This window comes from Macaca thibetana, chromosome 7, assembly GCF_024542745.1.
Source record: "Macaca thibetana thibetana isolate TM-01 chromosome 7, ASM2454274v1, whole genome shotgun sequence".
Taxonomy (NCBI): domain Eukaryota; kingdom Metazoa; phylum Chordata; class Mammalia; order Primates; family Cercopithecidae; genus Macaca; species Macaca thibetana.
Window position 1 is genome coordinate 81,885,275 of NC_065584.1, and position 14,203 is coordinate 81,899,477.

The window sequence follows — 14,203 nt, forward strand, 5'->3', positions numbered from 1 at the left end:
TCATTAGTGAAGTAAGAATGAAGCCTATGGACAATATCTCAGTCAGGAAAGAACTGGGTCTTATAGAATGGGTGCTTCATTTACTATCCCTTGGGGAAGATGGGCCAAAAAGAAGAGTATGTAATTAGTATATGGACTGTGAAGAAGGGAACACTCTTTCCTATGACATGACTTTAGTGCACTGGACATTATAAAAGGAAAAACAAAAAGCAATGTTCAAAAGGAAGAGGGAAAGCCACATATCTTCGTTTGTTCATTCAGCAAATATTAATATTTAGGGTACATATAAGAAGGCAGCAAGAGGAATGCACAGTGCATGTGAAGTAAAGATGGTGTTCCCCCAGAAACACTACTTGGGACTCGTGGACTTTGATGGGATATGACAACAGATATGATCTATTATGTGCCTGTGTGTAAATTAGTTTCTTACAAATATTGAGCACAAATCGAATAAACTTTTATACTATAACAGGAATGGTTAATTTCTGAAGATGTTTTCACTAAATTGAAACACATTTACTCTATAACAGATGGAGCAAAAGGAAATAAAAATTAAACAAAAATGGGATGAAAATCAGAAAGCTTGCTTTTCATTTAAATAATTTCTACTCTGAGAAGATTCTCCATTGATTTTTTTCAGGACTTTGGTCATTTGAATTTTTTATTATTTATTTAATTTTTTTTGAGACCATCTTGCTGTGTCGCCCAGGCTATAGTGCAGTGACACGATCTCAGCTCACTGCATCCTCTGCCTCTCCTGCCTCATCCTCTCGAGTAGCTGAGATTACAGGCATGCACCACCATGCCTGGCTAGTTTTTATTTTTAGTAGAGACGGGACTTGTTGGCCAGGCTGGTCTTGAACTCCTGACTGCAAGTGATCCGCCTGTCTTGGCCTCCCAGAGTGCTGGGATTACAGGTATTAGCCACCATGCACAGCTGGTCATTTGAATTTTAATTCTGAAAGGAAGGTAAGGAAGGTAGCTGCTGTCTGAAAGTTTCAATAGCCAGTGTTTTGGTGTTTTTTTTTTCCTTCTGCTCACAAGGTCATGGTGAACACTGTATTTAAAAGGAATTGAACTTTACCCAAAGGGTATGGATATGTGAAACAATCTGCTGAGATACAAGCAGAATAGTAACAATCAAAAAAGAATTCAGTTGTATTCACATTTGGACACAAAACAAATAAAAAGGGATTGGCAATGTAGTTCCAAGTGGAAAACAGTCACAGAGAAGGAAGCTAGAGAGTATACATTTCTGGAGATTCCGGCAAAAGCCAAGATATTCTGCTTCCCATGATCTAACAGATAAGATATAATTTTGCTTCTCCTTTCCATTTTCAAAATACTTTCTCATTTATCATTTATTGCCAATAAGTGGGATCTATCTATCTATCTATATTTATTTATTTATAAACATGTAGCCAATCACATAGGGTGAGGTTGAACAAGGAAGGCTGCCATAGAAATACAGACTAAAAGAGAGAAATAGGAGACAAAATGCATTAGAGGAGAGGATTACCCTTGGGTTTGTTTTCATTATTTTTTTCTTTCTGTTGACTAAAGTAACATTTTTCTGTCTTGAACATAAGTCCTTGTCTGGGGTCACAGCTATATTTCTTTCTAGTTTAAGTGACATATTCACTTTTATTTCTCATTTTAAGTTGACCTGGAATCTTATAACACTCCTAATTACAGGAAATTGTAAAATCAAACACAGAAAGCTCTTTTGTTTGCTATTAATAAAAACTTATTTTAAACATCCAGTTATTATTTTTAACTATATTTTTAATATAACTCCATATTTTTAATAATATTCTACCCTGGAAATAGATGCTGCTTTTTTTTTTTTCAAGTTTGAAAACATACAAGATATTTACCTGAAACTCTTCTGAAGGATCTTGGTTTTCAATTTGATAATGTACTCAGAATCGTACTGTGCATCTGCACATCACTGACAAAAGAAAACATTAGAGCATTCTCATTTCAGGATAGTTCTGACTATTGCCCTTCAGAGACATTTGGGAGACAGAATAATGGTGTCTAATAATTTCAGCCAAACTAGGTATTTATCACAGCTTCAAACAGGCAGTAATTCACTTATATTTATTTTCTCAGAATGTAACACTGGTCTGAATTAAACATTATGATACATACCTGTACTAGTATAAACTATTTTTTCAAATTTTCCTAGTCAAGATTTCTTTCTCAAAGAAGAAAATTAGACAGGTGCAGCACACCAAATGAGATGAACTTTGTCCTCAAAGAAAATTGGTTTTTCCTTTTCAATTTCATTTCAAAGAGATCTGACAAGTGTGGCTTTGAACAAACTTTAACAGCACAATATCCTTTGTGTAAGTTTTCCCTTGTCAGCTTTTCCATTCCAGCAGGAACTTAGAACAAAGTGGATGTTGCCCTTTGAGTTGAGAACTTCATCAGTTGAATGAACACTAGTATAGTGCAGTGAAATTGAGGGCATACTCTCTCTACGAATCTCAACAGTGCAGTGTCTCAACAAATATAATTTCTCTATCTGGAGGAAGGAGCGACACTAGCTATACATTTAGATTCATGCACTCTCCTTCTTTTCTCTTTATAGCAAAAGCCAAGCTATTTGGCAACATAACCACTTGAAACTTTTACAGATTATGCTAAGAAGCCTTTTCTTGTGTGTGGGGCACAAAACATTATTTTGTGATGTTGTTTCATCCTACACCATTTTATATCAAAACCATAGGGAGCCAGATTATTAGAGGGGCAAAATCAGACTTTTAGATGTGTGCTGTTTTTCCTTATACATGAAAGTTAAAAAAAAAAAAAAAAAAAAAAAAAAAAAAAAGTTTTTCTATTTGTTTTGCTTTGTTTCAATTTTAACATTTTGTAGCTTTGTGATCATTGAAAAGTAAAATACAAAAGTAGAGAAAGGAAAACATGAGAAACTGCTTTACAGAGATTCTAATCTTTATTGCACAAAAGCTTGTTATAGCTACTCATTCCTTAGAGCTTTAGATTGTGTATAAATTGTGCTACTTTATGCTGATAAGTAACTGCTTTGACAAGTTTATTTTTCTTTGCATACTCTCCTAACTTTCTTAAGGGTTTTTTTGTTTTGTTTTGTTTTGTTTTGTTTTTACAATTGCCCCTTGCTATCTTTTACTTTCTCTTGGCTCCAACTGTTCCTTTCATCTTCTTTTTTTTTCCCTATGCATTAATATTTAAAGACTGTACTAGTGTCAAACATTCATGTAGAGACAACTTAAATGCAAAGTGGATAAGGTTACAGAATAAGTCCATGCCCAATTTAATTACAGCATTTTGATTAACACAGATTGTAAGTAGTTTGAACTAAGAATTTTAAGTTGTTCATCTTGAATATTACAAAGGCTAACCAGAGACGAAGTATAACTTTGACTCAGAAACTGCCAGAAAACACTCTGATTAACCAATTTAGATGTACTATCTAATTAAGGATCTAAATATCTTTGGATCATAGAAATTCATGTTTATTGATAAGATAAAATATTTATTACCCAGAGAGCTGAATTAGCAAAAAGAACAGCTCTAATCAAGTACTAACTTCCAGAAAAAAAGAATGTTGGTTGAAATTAAAAGTGTGTTACTCATGAGCAAACCTGGCTTGTTTATTCAAAGGTTATGCTCTTTGCCAGCAAAGTCAGTATCTTTGAAAGGCTAGAGTTGATAAAGTCTGTGGCCAAGTTTCTAAATGGGTTCAATAGCTAATGACTGTCCATAGCAATAGCTAATTGAGAATAATGACTGGGCAAGAAAGAAAGGGCACAGAGCAGAGATAGAAGAAAACTTCCCTGAGGTAAAGGCCTGAAAATAACTGCAAGGGCAACGGGGAAAAAACCCAAGCCTTTTATATTTACTGAACAGTCATTAGTTGCCCAAAATTTTTATTTTATTTTTTCTTTTTGGATGAATGTAATGTTGCTTCTCTTAAAGATATAAGGAAAGCAAGGAAACATTAGAGGCTCTTGTAGTGTATTTTCTAGTACCTGGAAAAATGCCTATAGAGAGTAAACAATCAATAGATTTAGAACTTCTCCAACTTAAAAAGCATGAACATGGAAGCTACTTCAATTTTTCTTTGTAAGATTTAATTTTCTATTGATTTGTTTTTGTAGTTATTTGAGGCATCTCATATAGAGATCAAATCAGGTCTAAGCTATGCAAAGATTGTTATTCTTTAACATTTTATGTGTAAAAATTTAAAATCATCATAAATACAAAGTTTTGTACTCATGGTTTTTAATAGGTAGAATTTTTGATATAGTAAAATTGCATGAAAGAGCATGCTATATTTTACCCATTTAATCATATCAAAGACAACTAAGTTTCAATACCTTTTCAAAGCCAATACCTTTTCAAAATGGGATTATTAGTCAGATAGAACCACTTGCCTGTTGGAAATTTTATTTAAATTATAACAACACACACACAAACCCAAGCTCCATTTATTCTAGCTTTGCAGACTCATAACATAAAAGGAATAAAGTCCAAGACTTTTACATCAGAGTAAGACAGATATTTTGTTTATATGAATTTTGTCTGGCAAGACTTTGCAAAAAGAATTTAGAGGGAAGCTGCTAGAATACTTTGTGCATTTCCTGAAGTTCTCAGCACATATTATACATTTATTGCCTCTGAAAAAGAAGTTTTCTAATCCCAGAGAAGGTATATTCTACTAGGCAGGTCCTGTAGTTAGCCTTACTGTTGTCCTTTTTGGTTATGGTTTGCTCAAAATATCAATTCAAAAACTAGTGTGGACAATATTATAAAAATCAGGAATTTTTATTTCTGATTAGAAAGCTATTACATATAAAAATTATGTAATAGTACAATCAACTTTTATAATTTTTTACATAATTGACAATTATAGAAATTTTCAGTGAGACATCTTTTTAGTTTCCTCTTCCCTTGTTTGCACACAATGCAATGCCTGAATAATGTATTTATGCTCTAGAAATTAGAGTTCAATATATTATCCTATTAAAATAATATATTACAGCATTACCAGCATCATTATTACAAAAATGGATTCAGAATAATAAGCCAAATTTGACCAGGGGACTGTGCAGTCATAAATCTGCCGGAATCGCACAAGGCGCAGTTTTGCTGACAAGAAATTCCTATGTACTGGCCTCTTGAGACATGTTAGTTAGATTCATATGCACAGGATGTAAGAATATCAAGCACTTCTGTTTGAATGCCAAAGAGAACACATTTAAGCAGATAATGTCCTTGAGAAACAAAAAATAAAGCATTTCTTCACAAAATGAGAGACTTCACTATTCCTAAATTTGGAGGAACATCAAATGTACATTACAGAATCTCAAAATGACTATATATAAAGGTGACAAGCTTCATAATTAAAAATATAGTGCCCAGGGTGATGGCACATTATAACCTATTGCTCAAAATTGAGGCCTGGTTTTAGGCAAAATTATAGCTCCAACAAAATGTATCTTTGTTTCCTCTACTCCTTAAATCGTTTTCCCTTTGTCCACTGGCTACTTCATTCCTTCCCTCCCAGGCCCTGTCATCTAGGGTGCTCATTTTCTTTAGAAGGGAAAATAACAGAATATTGAGCCTGGGAATGCCCTATAACTTAGTTATCAAACTGTTTACTTGTAAGCAAAGAGATCCTGACATGTTAGCAGAGATGACCAACATCCCCAAAAACAGTCATCCCCTCTTATCTGTGTTGAGGGTATATCCAAAGACCCCCAGTGGATGCCTGAAACTGTGGATCACACTAAATCTTATATATATATTAAATATTATATAATATATATATTTGTTATATATAACGTTTGTTCCTTTACATACATACCTAACACAAAGTTTATAAATTAAGTATAATAAGACATTAATGGCAACTAATAATAAAATGGAACCACGATAACAATATACTATCATTACAGTTATGTGAATGTGATCTCCCCCTCTAAAATGATCTTACCACAAGTAACTGAAACTGCAAAAAAGGAAAACTCCAGATGAAAGGAAACTACTGTGTTTCATAGCACATTCTCAAATAAAACACCTCATTTCTTGATTGATAAGATGCATTATGTCTTCCTTCTAGGATTGTTTTTATTAATGGCTGGTAAATCCTGAGGCTGGGAGTCTGTGTTACTGACTGGAAATGCAAACAGCCATAGATGCCATTGTTCTGGGTTTGGGTTTGGGGCTTGGGGCCCTTAAAGTGGAAGCCTAGCAAAGTTACCTCTGCATTTTGAAAAACCACCGCCAATGATTCCTATGCATAGAAAGAAAAATATTTCTTCTGGACCCATGAAAATTTCTAAGTGTAGGCAGAGCTCCTGGTTAATGTCCACATTTGTCTGTAGAAAAAACTAATTGATGGATATTATATAACGCTTTTTAATCTATAATTTCCTTCTTTAAAAAAATTTAATTCCTGTAAATTTCCACTAGTAGTTTATTTATTATTTGGAGAATCTTCAGACTCATAATTTATTTCTTCCTTTTTGGTATTACATACAAATTTTGTAGGAAAGTTATACACACTTGATTTTACATATACTGTTAGTCTAAGGTAGTACTTTACAGACATTAGTGTGCATAAAAAACACCTGGGCCAAAAACCCTGGCCTGAAGCTCTAAAAAGGTCTAAAAGTTCCTCGGTAGGCCGAGTGCAGTGGCTCATGCCTGTAATCTTAGCACTTTGGGAGGCTGAGGCAGGTGGATCACTTGAGACCAGGAGTTTGAGACCAGCCTGGCCAACATGGCAAAACCCAGTCTCTACTAAAAAATACAAAAATTAGCTGGGCACGGTGACAAGGGCCTGTAGTCCCAGCAACCTGGGAGGCCGAGGCAGGAGAATTGCTTGAACGCAGGAGGTGAGGTTGCAGTGAGTCGAGATCATGCCACTGCACTCCAGCCTGAGCAACAGAGCAACACTGTATCTAAAAAAAGTAAATAAAGCTTCTCAGTGAAACCAGTGCTGCTTTTCTGGGGACCAGTTATTGAATGGTTCTACTATAAACTGAACAAAGATTGCCAGCCTATGGGTCATAAGGTTTGAATTTAGCTGTGTGCTATTAGATATGAAAAAATGCCCTCACGTGGCTCTGCCTTGACGTGAACAACCCTTCAAAAGTGTCCTCACCTACACAGGAGAATTATCTTAATTTTGTTGCCCCTAGAATTCTTGAAAGATCAAATGATATACATAATGCATTAAAATGGCACATAAATTATGAAGTGCTATGTGATTAATCTTAGTTATTAATGTATTATTTCAAGGCCCTCCTCTGAGTCAATGTAAACTAATTTATGAGAATCAAATTCACTGCCAGAAATGAAACATCGGGCTGTATGTACCAATTATTAAAATCACATAATCATTCTAGAAAAATTATGGGCCGTAAGTGTTTGAAAAAGACTCAATCCCTTATTAAAAATGCAAAATTAAATAACATCCTGTCATATTGGTAAACTTAATAATATTATTATTTACTCACTACAATCCTTAGCAATGGGGAAGGTACACCCATGATATAAAATGGCACTTGGTTTCTAGATAAATGTGTTAAGAACCTTAAAAAGTGTTTGCTGTTAAACTCTGTAACTTCACTTCTGGGAATATATTTTTAAAATAATGTGCTAAAAATAGTTGATGCATCAAAATTACTCTTACAGAAGTAGTATCATAATAAACTTTGCAACACCCCAAATGACCAAACTAGTAGTATTATGTTATGGTCTGAATGTTTGGCACCTCCAAAATTCATGTTGAAATTTAATCCCCAATGTGATAGTATTAAGAGGTGGGGCCTTTAAAAGGTGATTGGGTCACACGCTCATGAATTAATTAATCTATTCATGAATGGATGAATTAATGGGTTATTATGGAAATGGGACTGGTGAATTATATAAAGAGGAAGAGAGACCTGAGCTAGCACACTCAGTCAGCCCTCTCACTCAGTGACGCTCTATAATGCCTTGGAACTCTGCAGAGTCCCACCAGCAAGAAGGCTCTCACCAGATGCAACTCCTTGACTTTGGACTTTTCAGCCTCCATAAGTGAAAGAAAGAAATTTTGTTTCCTATAAACTAGTTTCAGGTATTCTGTTATGAGCAACAGAGAATGGACTAAGACATACTACTAAATAAAATACGGTACATTAATATAATGGAATGCGAGGGCAAAACTTTATTCAGAAAAACTTGTAGTTTGAAACTTACATTTCAAAGGACAAAAACAAAGCAGCTATCCTCCAGAGCAAATCTGGTGAAATAGAAGAGCCTTCATATGCAGTGGATTCCCAAATATGTATATATATACTTTGACCTTATAGGATCACTACAAGAATCTGTCTTGATCAGGGATTTGGAAAGATATTTGCATATAAATATGTTTAACATCTTGTTACTAAAAATATAAAAACCAACCAAATAGCCATTGGTGGTGGAAGGTTATAAAAGGTAACACAGACATACATGCTCCAGTATAGAATATGATACCATCATATGTGATATTTTATACATTTAACCATATGACTGAATGACTATAAAAATTAGAGAAAAAGACAGAAACTAAATATATGAATTTATCTTATTAGGATAAACTGTCCCAAGTACTAAAAATAATCTTTAAGTTATAAGATAATTTTACATACTTTTATATATCTAATTTTTTATATTTAGTATTCACTATTTTTATCACATAAACTTTTTCAATCAATTCACATTGCATGTGTGCTTTTAGGGAACAGGTATAGAAGAAATGACAGATAATTCATCAAGCTAGCAGTTGATATTATATAAACACAGTAATAGCTTGACTGGATATATTTCATTTTTACCCTTTTACAATTGTTCTGATGTCAAAGAAACAGTTTCAAAATGCCTATAGAGATAATACCTACCAAAATAATCCTCAGGGGAAATGGAAACAAATGTTTTGGCAATTTTTTAGGACTTAAAATTTTATGTCCACTAGATTATGGATATGTGAACCTGTTCCCATTCTCACAACTGAAGTAGGTGATTTAAAAAACTTATGCCTAGGTTGGGGTTCTATTAAGTCTACACACAGCAACCTGTGAGGAAATGTAGTTGACAACTATCTTTGAAATGTGCAGATGGCATTTTGAGGGCCTTTACCCTGCACCTAATCCATTTTTTTGATATTTCAATGTAATAGAGTCCTTTACTTAGAGGATCTTTTTTGACACCTACTATATATCCAGTACAACACTGGGTATAATAGGAATTCAAAGATACATGTTAATGTAAACTTAACTTGCATCTCCCAGAAAGGAGATCATAAATCTTATACACAGATAAAGCAACATGACTACAAATGATGTAACTATAAGAGAAGCACAAAGAATCTGATGGAAGACTAGAGAGGATTACCCTGGTAGGGTAGTTAGGAATGGCTTAATGGAAAGGCAGCCTGGAGAATAAGAACAGGTATAGTTGGCAAGAATGGAGAGGGGAGACTTTCTGATACAGAACATAAGAGTAATGGCAACAATCAAGCAAACAATTATGTCATATCTGGGAATACTAGATTATTCTCTTTAGAACAAAATATTAGACAAGTTGAAAAAAGAAATACCAGACTGGGTGCAGTGGCTCACGGCTGTAATCTCAGCACTTTGGGAGGCCAAGGCTGGCAGATCACCTGAGGTCAGGAGTTCAAGACCAGCCTGGCCAACATGTCAAAACCCCATCTCCACTAAAAAATAAAAATAAAAAGTTAGCTGGACATGGTGGCTGGTGCCTGTAATCCCAGCTACTTGGAAGGCTGAGGCAGGAGAATCACTTGAACCCAGGAGGCAATAGTTGCAGTGAGCCAGCCTATATTGTACCACTACAGTCCAGCTTGGGTAACACAGCAAGACTGTCTCAAAAAAAAAAAAAAAAAAAAAAAAAAAAATCAAAAGGCTTTGCCAAAATCAAACCATCATGTGTTCTAAGTTTCAGGCCAAGGTATCTAAACTTCATCTTATGGGGAAGAGGAAGTCAGTGAAGGTCTTTGAGTGGCAAAATTACACAATTTAAGTAATAGGTTAAGACGATTATTCTGATGTTAATGTGCTAAAGGTGTTTTATGGGAAACCAGATCTAAGGGGATTATACAGGAGAGAGACCAGAATTCCAAATGTATCTCAATAACTTGACTATTAATATTGCCCTGAGAAAGTTTCTCCTGTCCTTTCCATGTAATCTACCATCAATATAAACATATCTTTTTTTTTTTTTTTTTCATACTTTAAATTCTAGGGTACATGAGCACAACGTGCAGGATTGTTACATATGTATACTTGTGCCATGTTGGTGTGCTGCACCCATCAACTCATCAGCACCCATCAACTCATCATTTACTTCAGGTATAACTCCCAATGCCATCCCTCCCCCCTCCCACCTCCCCATCATAGGCCCCGGTGTGTGATGTTCCCCTTCCCAAGTCCAACTGATCTCATTGCTCAGTTCCCACCTATGAGTGAGAACATGCAGTGTTTGGTTTTCTGTTCTTGCGATAGTTTGCTAAGAATAATGGTTTCCAGCTGCATCCATGTCCCTACAAAGGACACAAACTCATCCATTTTTATGGTTGCATAGTATTCCATGGTGTATCTGTGCCAAATTTTCTTAATCCAATCTGTCACTGATGGACCTTTGGGTTGATTTCAAGTCTTTGCTATTGTTGTTAATAGTGCCGCAATAAACATACGTGTGCATGTGTCTTTATGGCAGCATGACTTACAATCCTCTGGGTATATACCCAGTAATGGGATGGCTGGGTCATATGGTATTTCTAGTTCTAGATCCTTGAGGAATCGCCATACTGTTTTCCATAATGGCTGAACCAGTTTACAATCCCACCAACAGTGTAAAAGTGTTCCTATTTCTCCACATCCTCTCCAGCACCTGTTGTTTCCTGACTTTTTAATGATTGCCATTCTAACTGGTATGAGATGGTATCTCATTGTAGTTTTGATTTGCATTTCTCTGATGGCCAGTGATGACGTGCATTTTTTCATGTGCCTGTTGGCTGTATGCATGTCTTCTTTTGAGAAGTGTCTATTCATATCCTTTGCCCACTTTTTGATGGGGTTGTTTTTTTCTCGTAAATTTGTTTGAGTTCTTTGTAGGTTCTGGATATTAGCCCTTTGTCAGATGAGTAGATTGCAAAAATTTTCTCCCATTCTGTAGGTTGCCTGTTCACTCTGATGGTAGTTTCTTTTGCTGTGCAGAAGCTCTTTAGTTTAATTAGATCCCATTTGTCAATTATGGCTTTTGTTGCCATTGTTTTTGGTGTTTAGACATGAAGTCCTTGCCCATGCCTATATCCTGAATGGTAATATAAACACATCTTTATGTGAATTAGAGAAAGGAACCCCATAGGGCTGGGGAAGCCCAGGAGCACACTACATTGTTTGGGAAGTAGACAGCATCTTTGTGCAAAAAAAAAAAAAGACAGAAAAACTTTCCTCTAGGTCTCTGAGTAGATTTTGCAACATTATTTGCATGTGAGGAAAGATGAGTATAATCCTGGCTTCATTTTAGCCTTCATTCTCCACTTAAAGATGTATGCATTACATACACTGGATAACTACAAATAGAATCATGTTTCACTTATCCTACCTTCCAAGATTGTGGTTAGCACATACACCCAATGTATTTAGAAAAGGATTGTAATAGATATCCAATGAATCATAAGGGTGGTGGTGGTGATGATGGTGATCATGAATAGGAATAGCAGTAATATTAGTAATAATATCTACTGTTACTATCTTAACTCAGCATATAAAGGACTTGGACTAATATTCAGAAAATAGAAGTGATCAGGTGAATTAAATTCAAAAGGGAGAATGAAAGGTTTTTGGCTGATTATATTTGCTGAATGAGGGAAAATAAGTTGAAGATGATTTTCAGCTTGATTGATAGTAAAGGAATAATTTTGCTCCAGTTAGAAATGGTGAAGTCAGGAAAAGTTATTATGGGAAAGATGACAAGATTTGTCTTTCACCTGTTGTCTGTAAAAGTAAAAGTGAGGTATCCATGTACAAATATTCATCAGGTGATTGAAAATGTGGGATCAGAGCTCACTGTGAGGATGCAGCTAGACCCAATAAATCTGAGATTCAGGTGCATAACAAAAGTGCATTATAAAACTGTATATGATGACTGAGGGAAGGTATGTGAAGAGAGAAGAAAATGTGGATAGAAGAAAGAAGATTCCTTTGTGTAGTTGTTAGAGCTTATCTACTACTTAATACCAGAAAGATGCCATTCACGGCATAATTGATGTGATAAAAAATCTCCATGAAGGAGGACAAAGTGCCTTCGTACAATTATACATGATAACCCTGTTTGGAGATTCCCTGTGTTTAGGAAATGATGGAGTTCTGCTTCAGCAGAAGATGTCTTGTCTCTCCTACTGAATGCAACTATAACATCTGAACAGAAGGCATGCAGCAGCTCTTTGAGAATCCTGAAAAGAAAATAGTAGTAAGCAGACTGGGGAAGAAGACAAGAATTAAAAGTACCACCAAAATGGTGGTGAATTTTTCATTTTTCTTCTCCAGTACCTCCTAGCCTGAATGCAATGCAGTCTGAAACCTTAAAGTAGGCATTAGAAAGAACAGAGAGCTCCAGGAGAAGCTTGCTAGTTTTGGCTCAGGGAATCAGAAAGGGAGCTTCTCATTCTCAGAGAGTGTAGACTTCCCTGTTGTATTTTTCTTACCTCTGTTTCCTTGTTCCTTATCCTACAAGCAGTCATATCATGGCAGTGGAACAGGCCACAATGCAAGAGGAGGCCACAGAAAGCAAAAGAAGGAGGGTAATTGTCCACTCTAATTGCTGGAGTTGTGATCCTGAAACAGTTGCATCAAGCTTTGTTGCCTTTTTTTCTCTTTGCCCTACTTCCTTTTGGCTCCCAGTTTAGTCACAGAAATTCAAAATGAAGCAACTAAAACTCAGCTTTCTGGCTGGACACCCAGAAAGGGAAGTCCCAGGGAACTGGAAAGTCACAGAGACATATTACAGAAAGAACCTCAGGAAAACTAGCCAATAAAATTTCTTAGAAATACCTGAGTTCATTCAAGCTGGCATGTATGGGTCGAACCAGCATACCAAAGGCTTTTAAAATGGAAATAGATCACTACCCACAGTGTTGCATATGTGAGATGGGTATTAATAGCACTACAAAGGCTTTGAAAACGTAACTGCCATAAGAACCACAGCTCACAGAAGTTGGTTGGGACTTGCAGAATGAACCTAACCATGTAAATTGCTTACTGAAATAAAAATACAAATATTAAAACAAGGTTGATAGTCTCATATTTAAAATGTTCAGTGTACTATTCAATATTGCTGAAGATATGAGAAAACAAGGAAAACCTTGACTCTCATGAGGAAAACCTTGACTCTCATGAGGAAAACCTTGACTCTCATGAGAAAAGGCAAACAACAATCAACAATGCCAAGAAGACACAGGTGTTGGAATTATCTGACAAATACCTTGAAGTAGTCAGTACATAAATACTCTAATACGTAATAAAAAACACGCTAATAGTGAATGGAAATAAAAGAGAACCTAGCAAATAAGGAGGAAATAATTTCTATTTCCATTCCATCAAATAGAAATTATGGAATGGAAAATATAAGAAATAAAATAAAAATCTCACGGGCTGGGCTCAACAGTGGATTGGAGATAGATTTGAATCTCAACTTGAATGAAGCTGAATGATTAATATAAATTATCCAGTATGAATAACACAGAGTCAACGAGATTTTTTTTTTAAAGAGTTGATCCTTAAGACCTGTGCGACAATACAAGAGGTCTCATATTTGTGTCATCAGAGTCTTGAAGGAGGGAAAGAATAGTGCAGCACTAAAAATATATATATACATATATATATATGTACACATATACATATATATGCTGAAAACTATGTTTAAAGATGTAAGTATATGGTTTGGAAAAGTTTATCAAACGCCAATCAGGGTAAACTCAAATAAATTCACGGAAATGTAATAATGAAAGTCTTGAAAACTAAAGACAAAAACAAACAAAACCCAATTTTGAATGTAGGCAGAGAAAAACGATCAATTACTTGTAGGAGAACAATGTTCAACTGACAATGAATTTCTCACCAGAAATCATGGAGATGAGAAGGAAGCGGCAAATATTCTT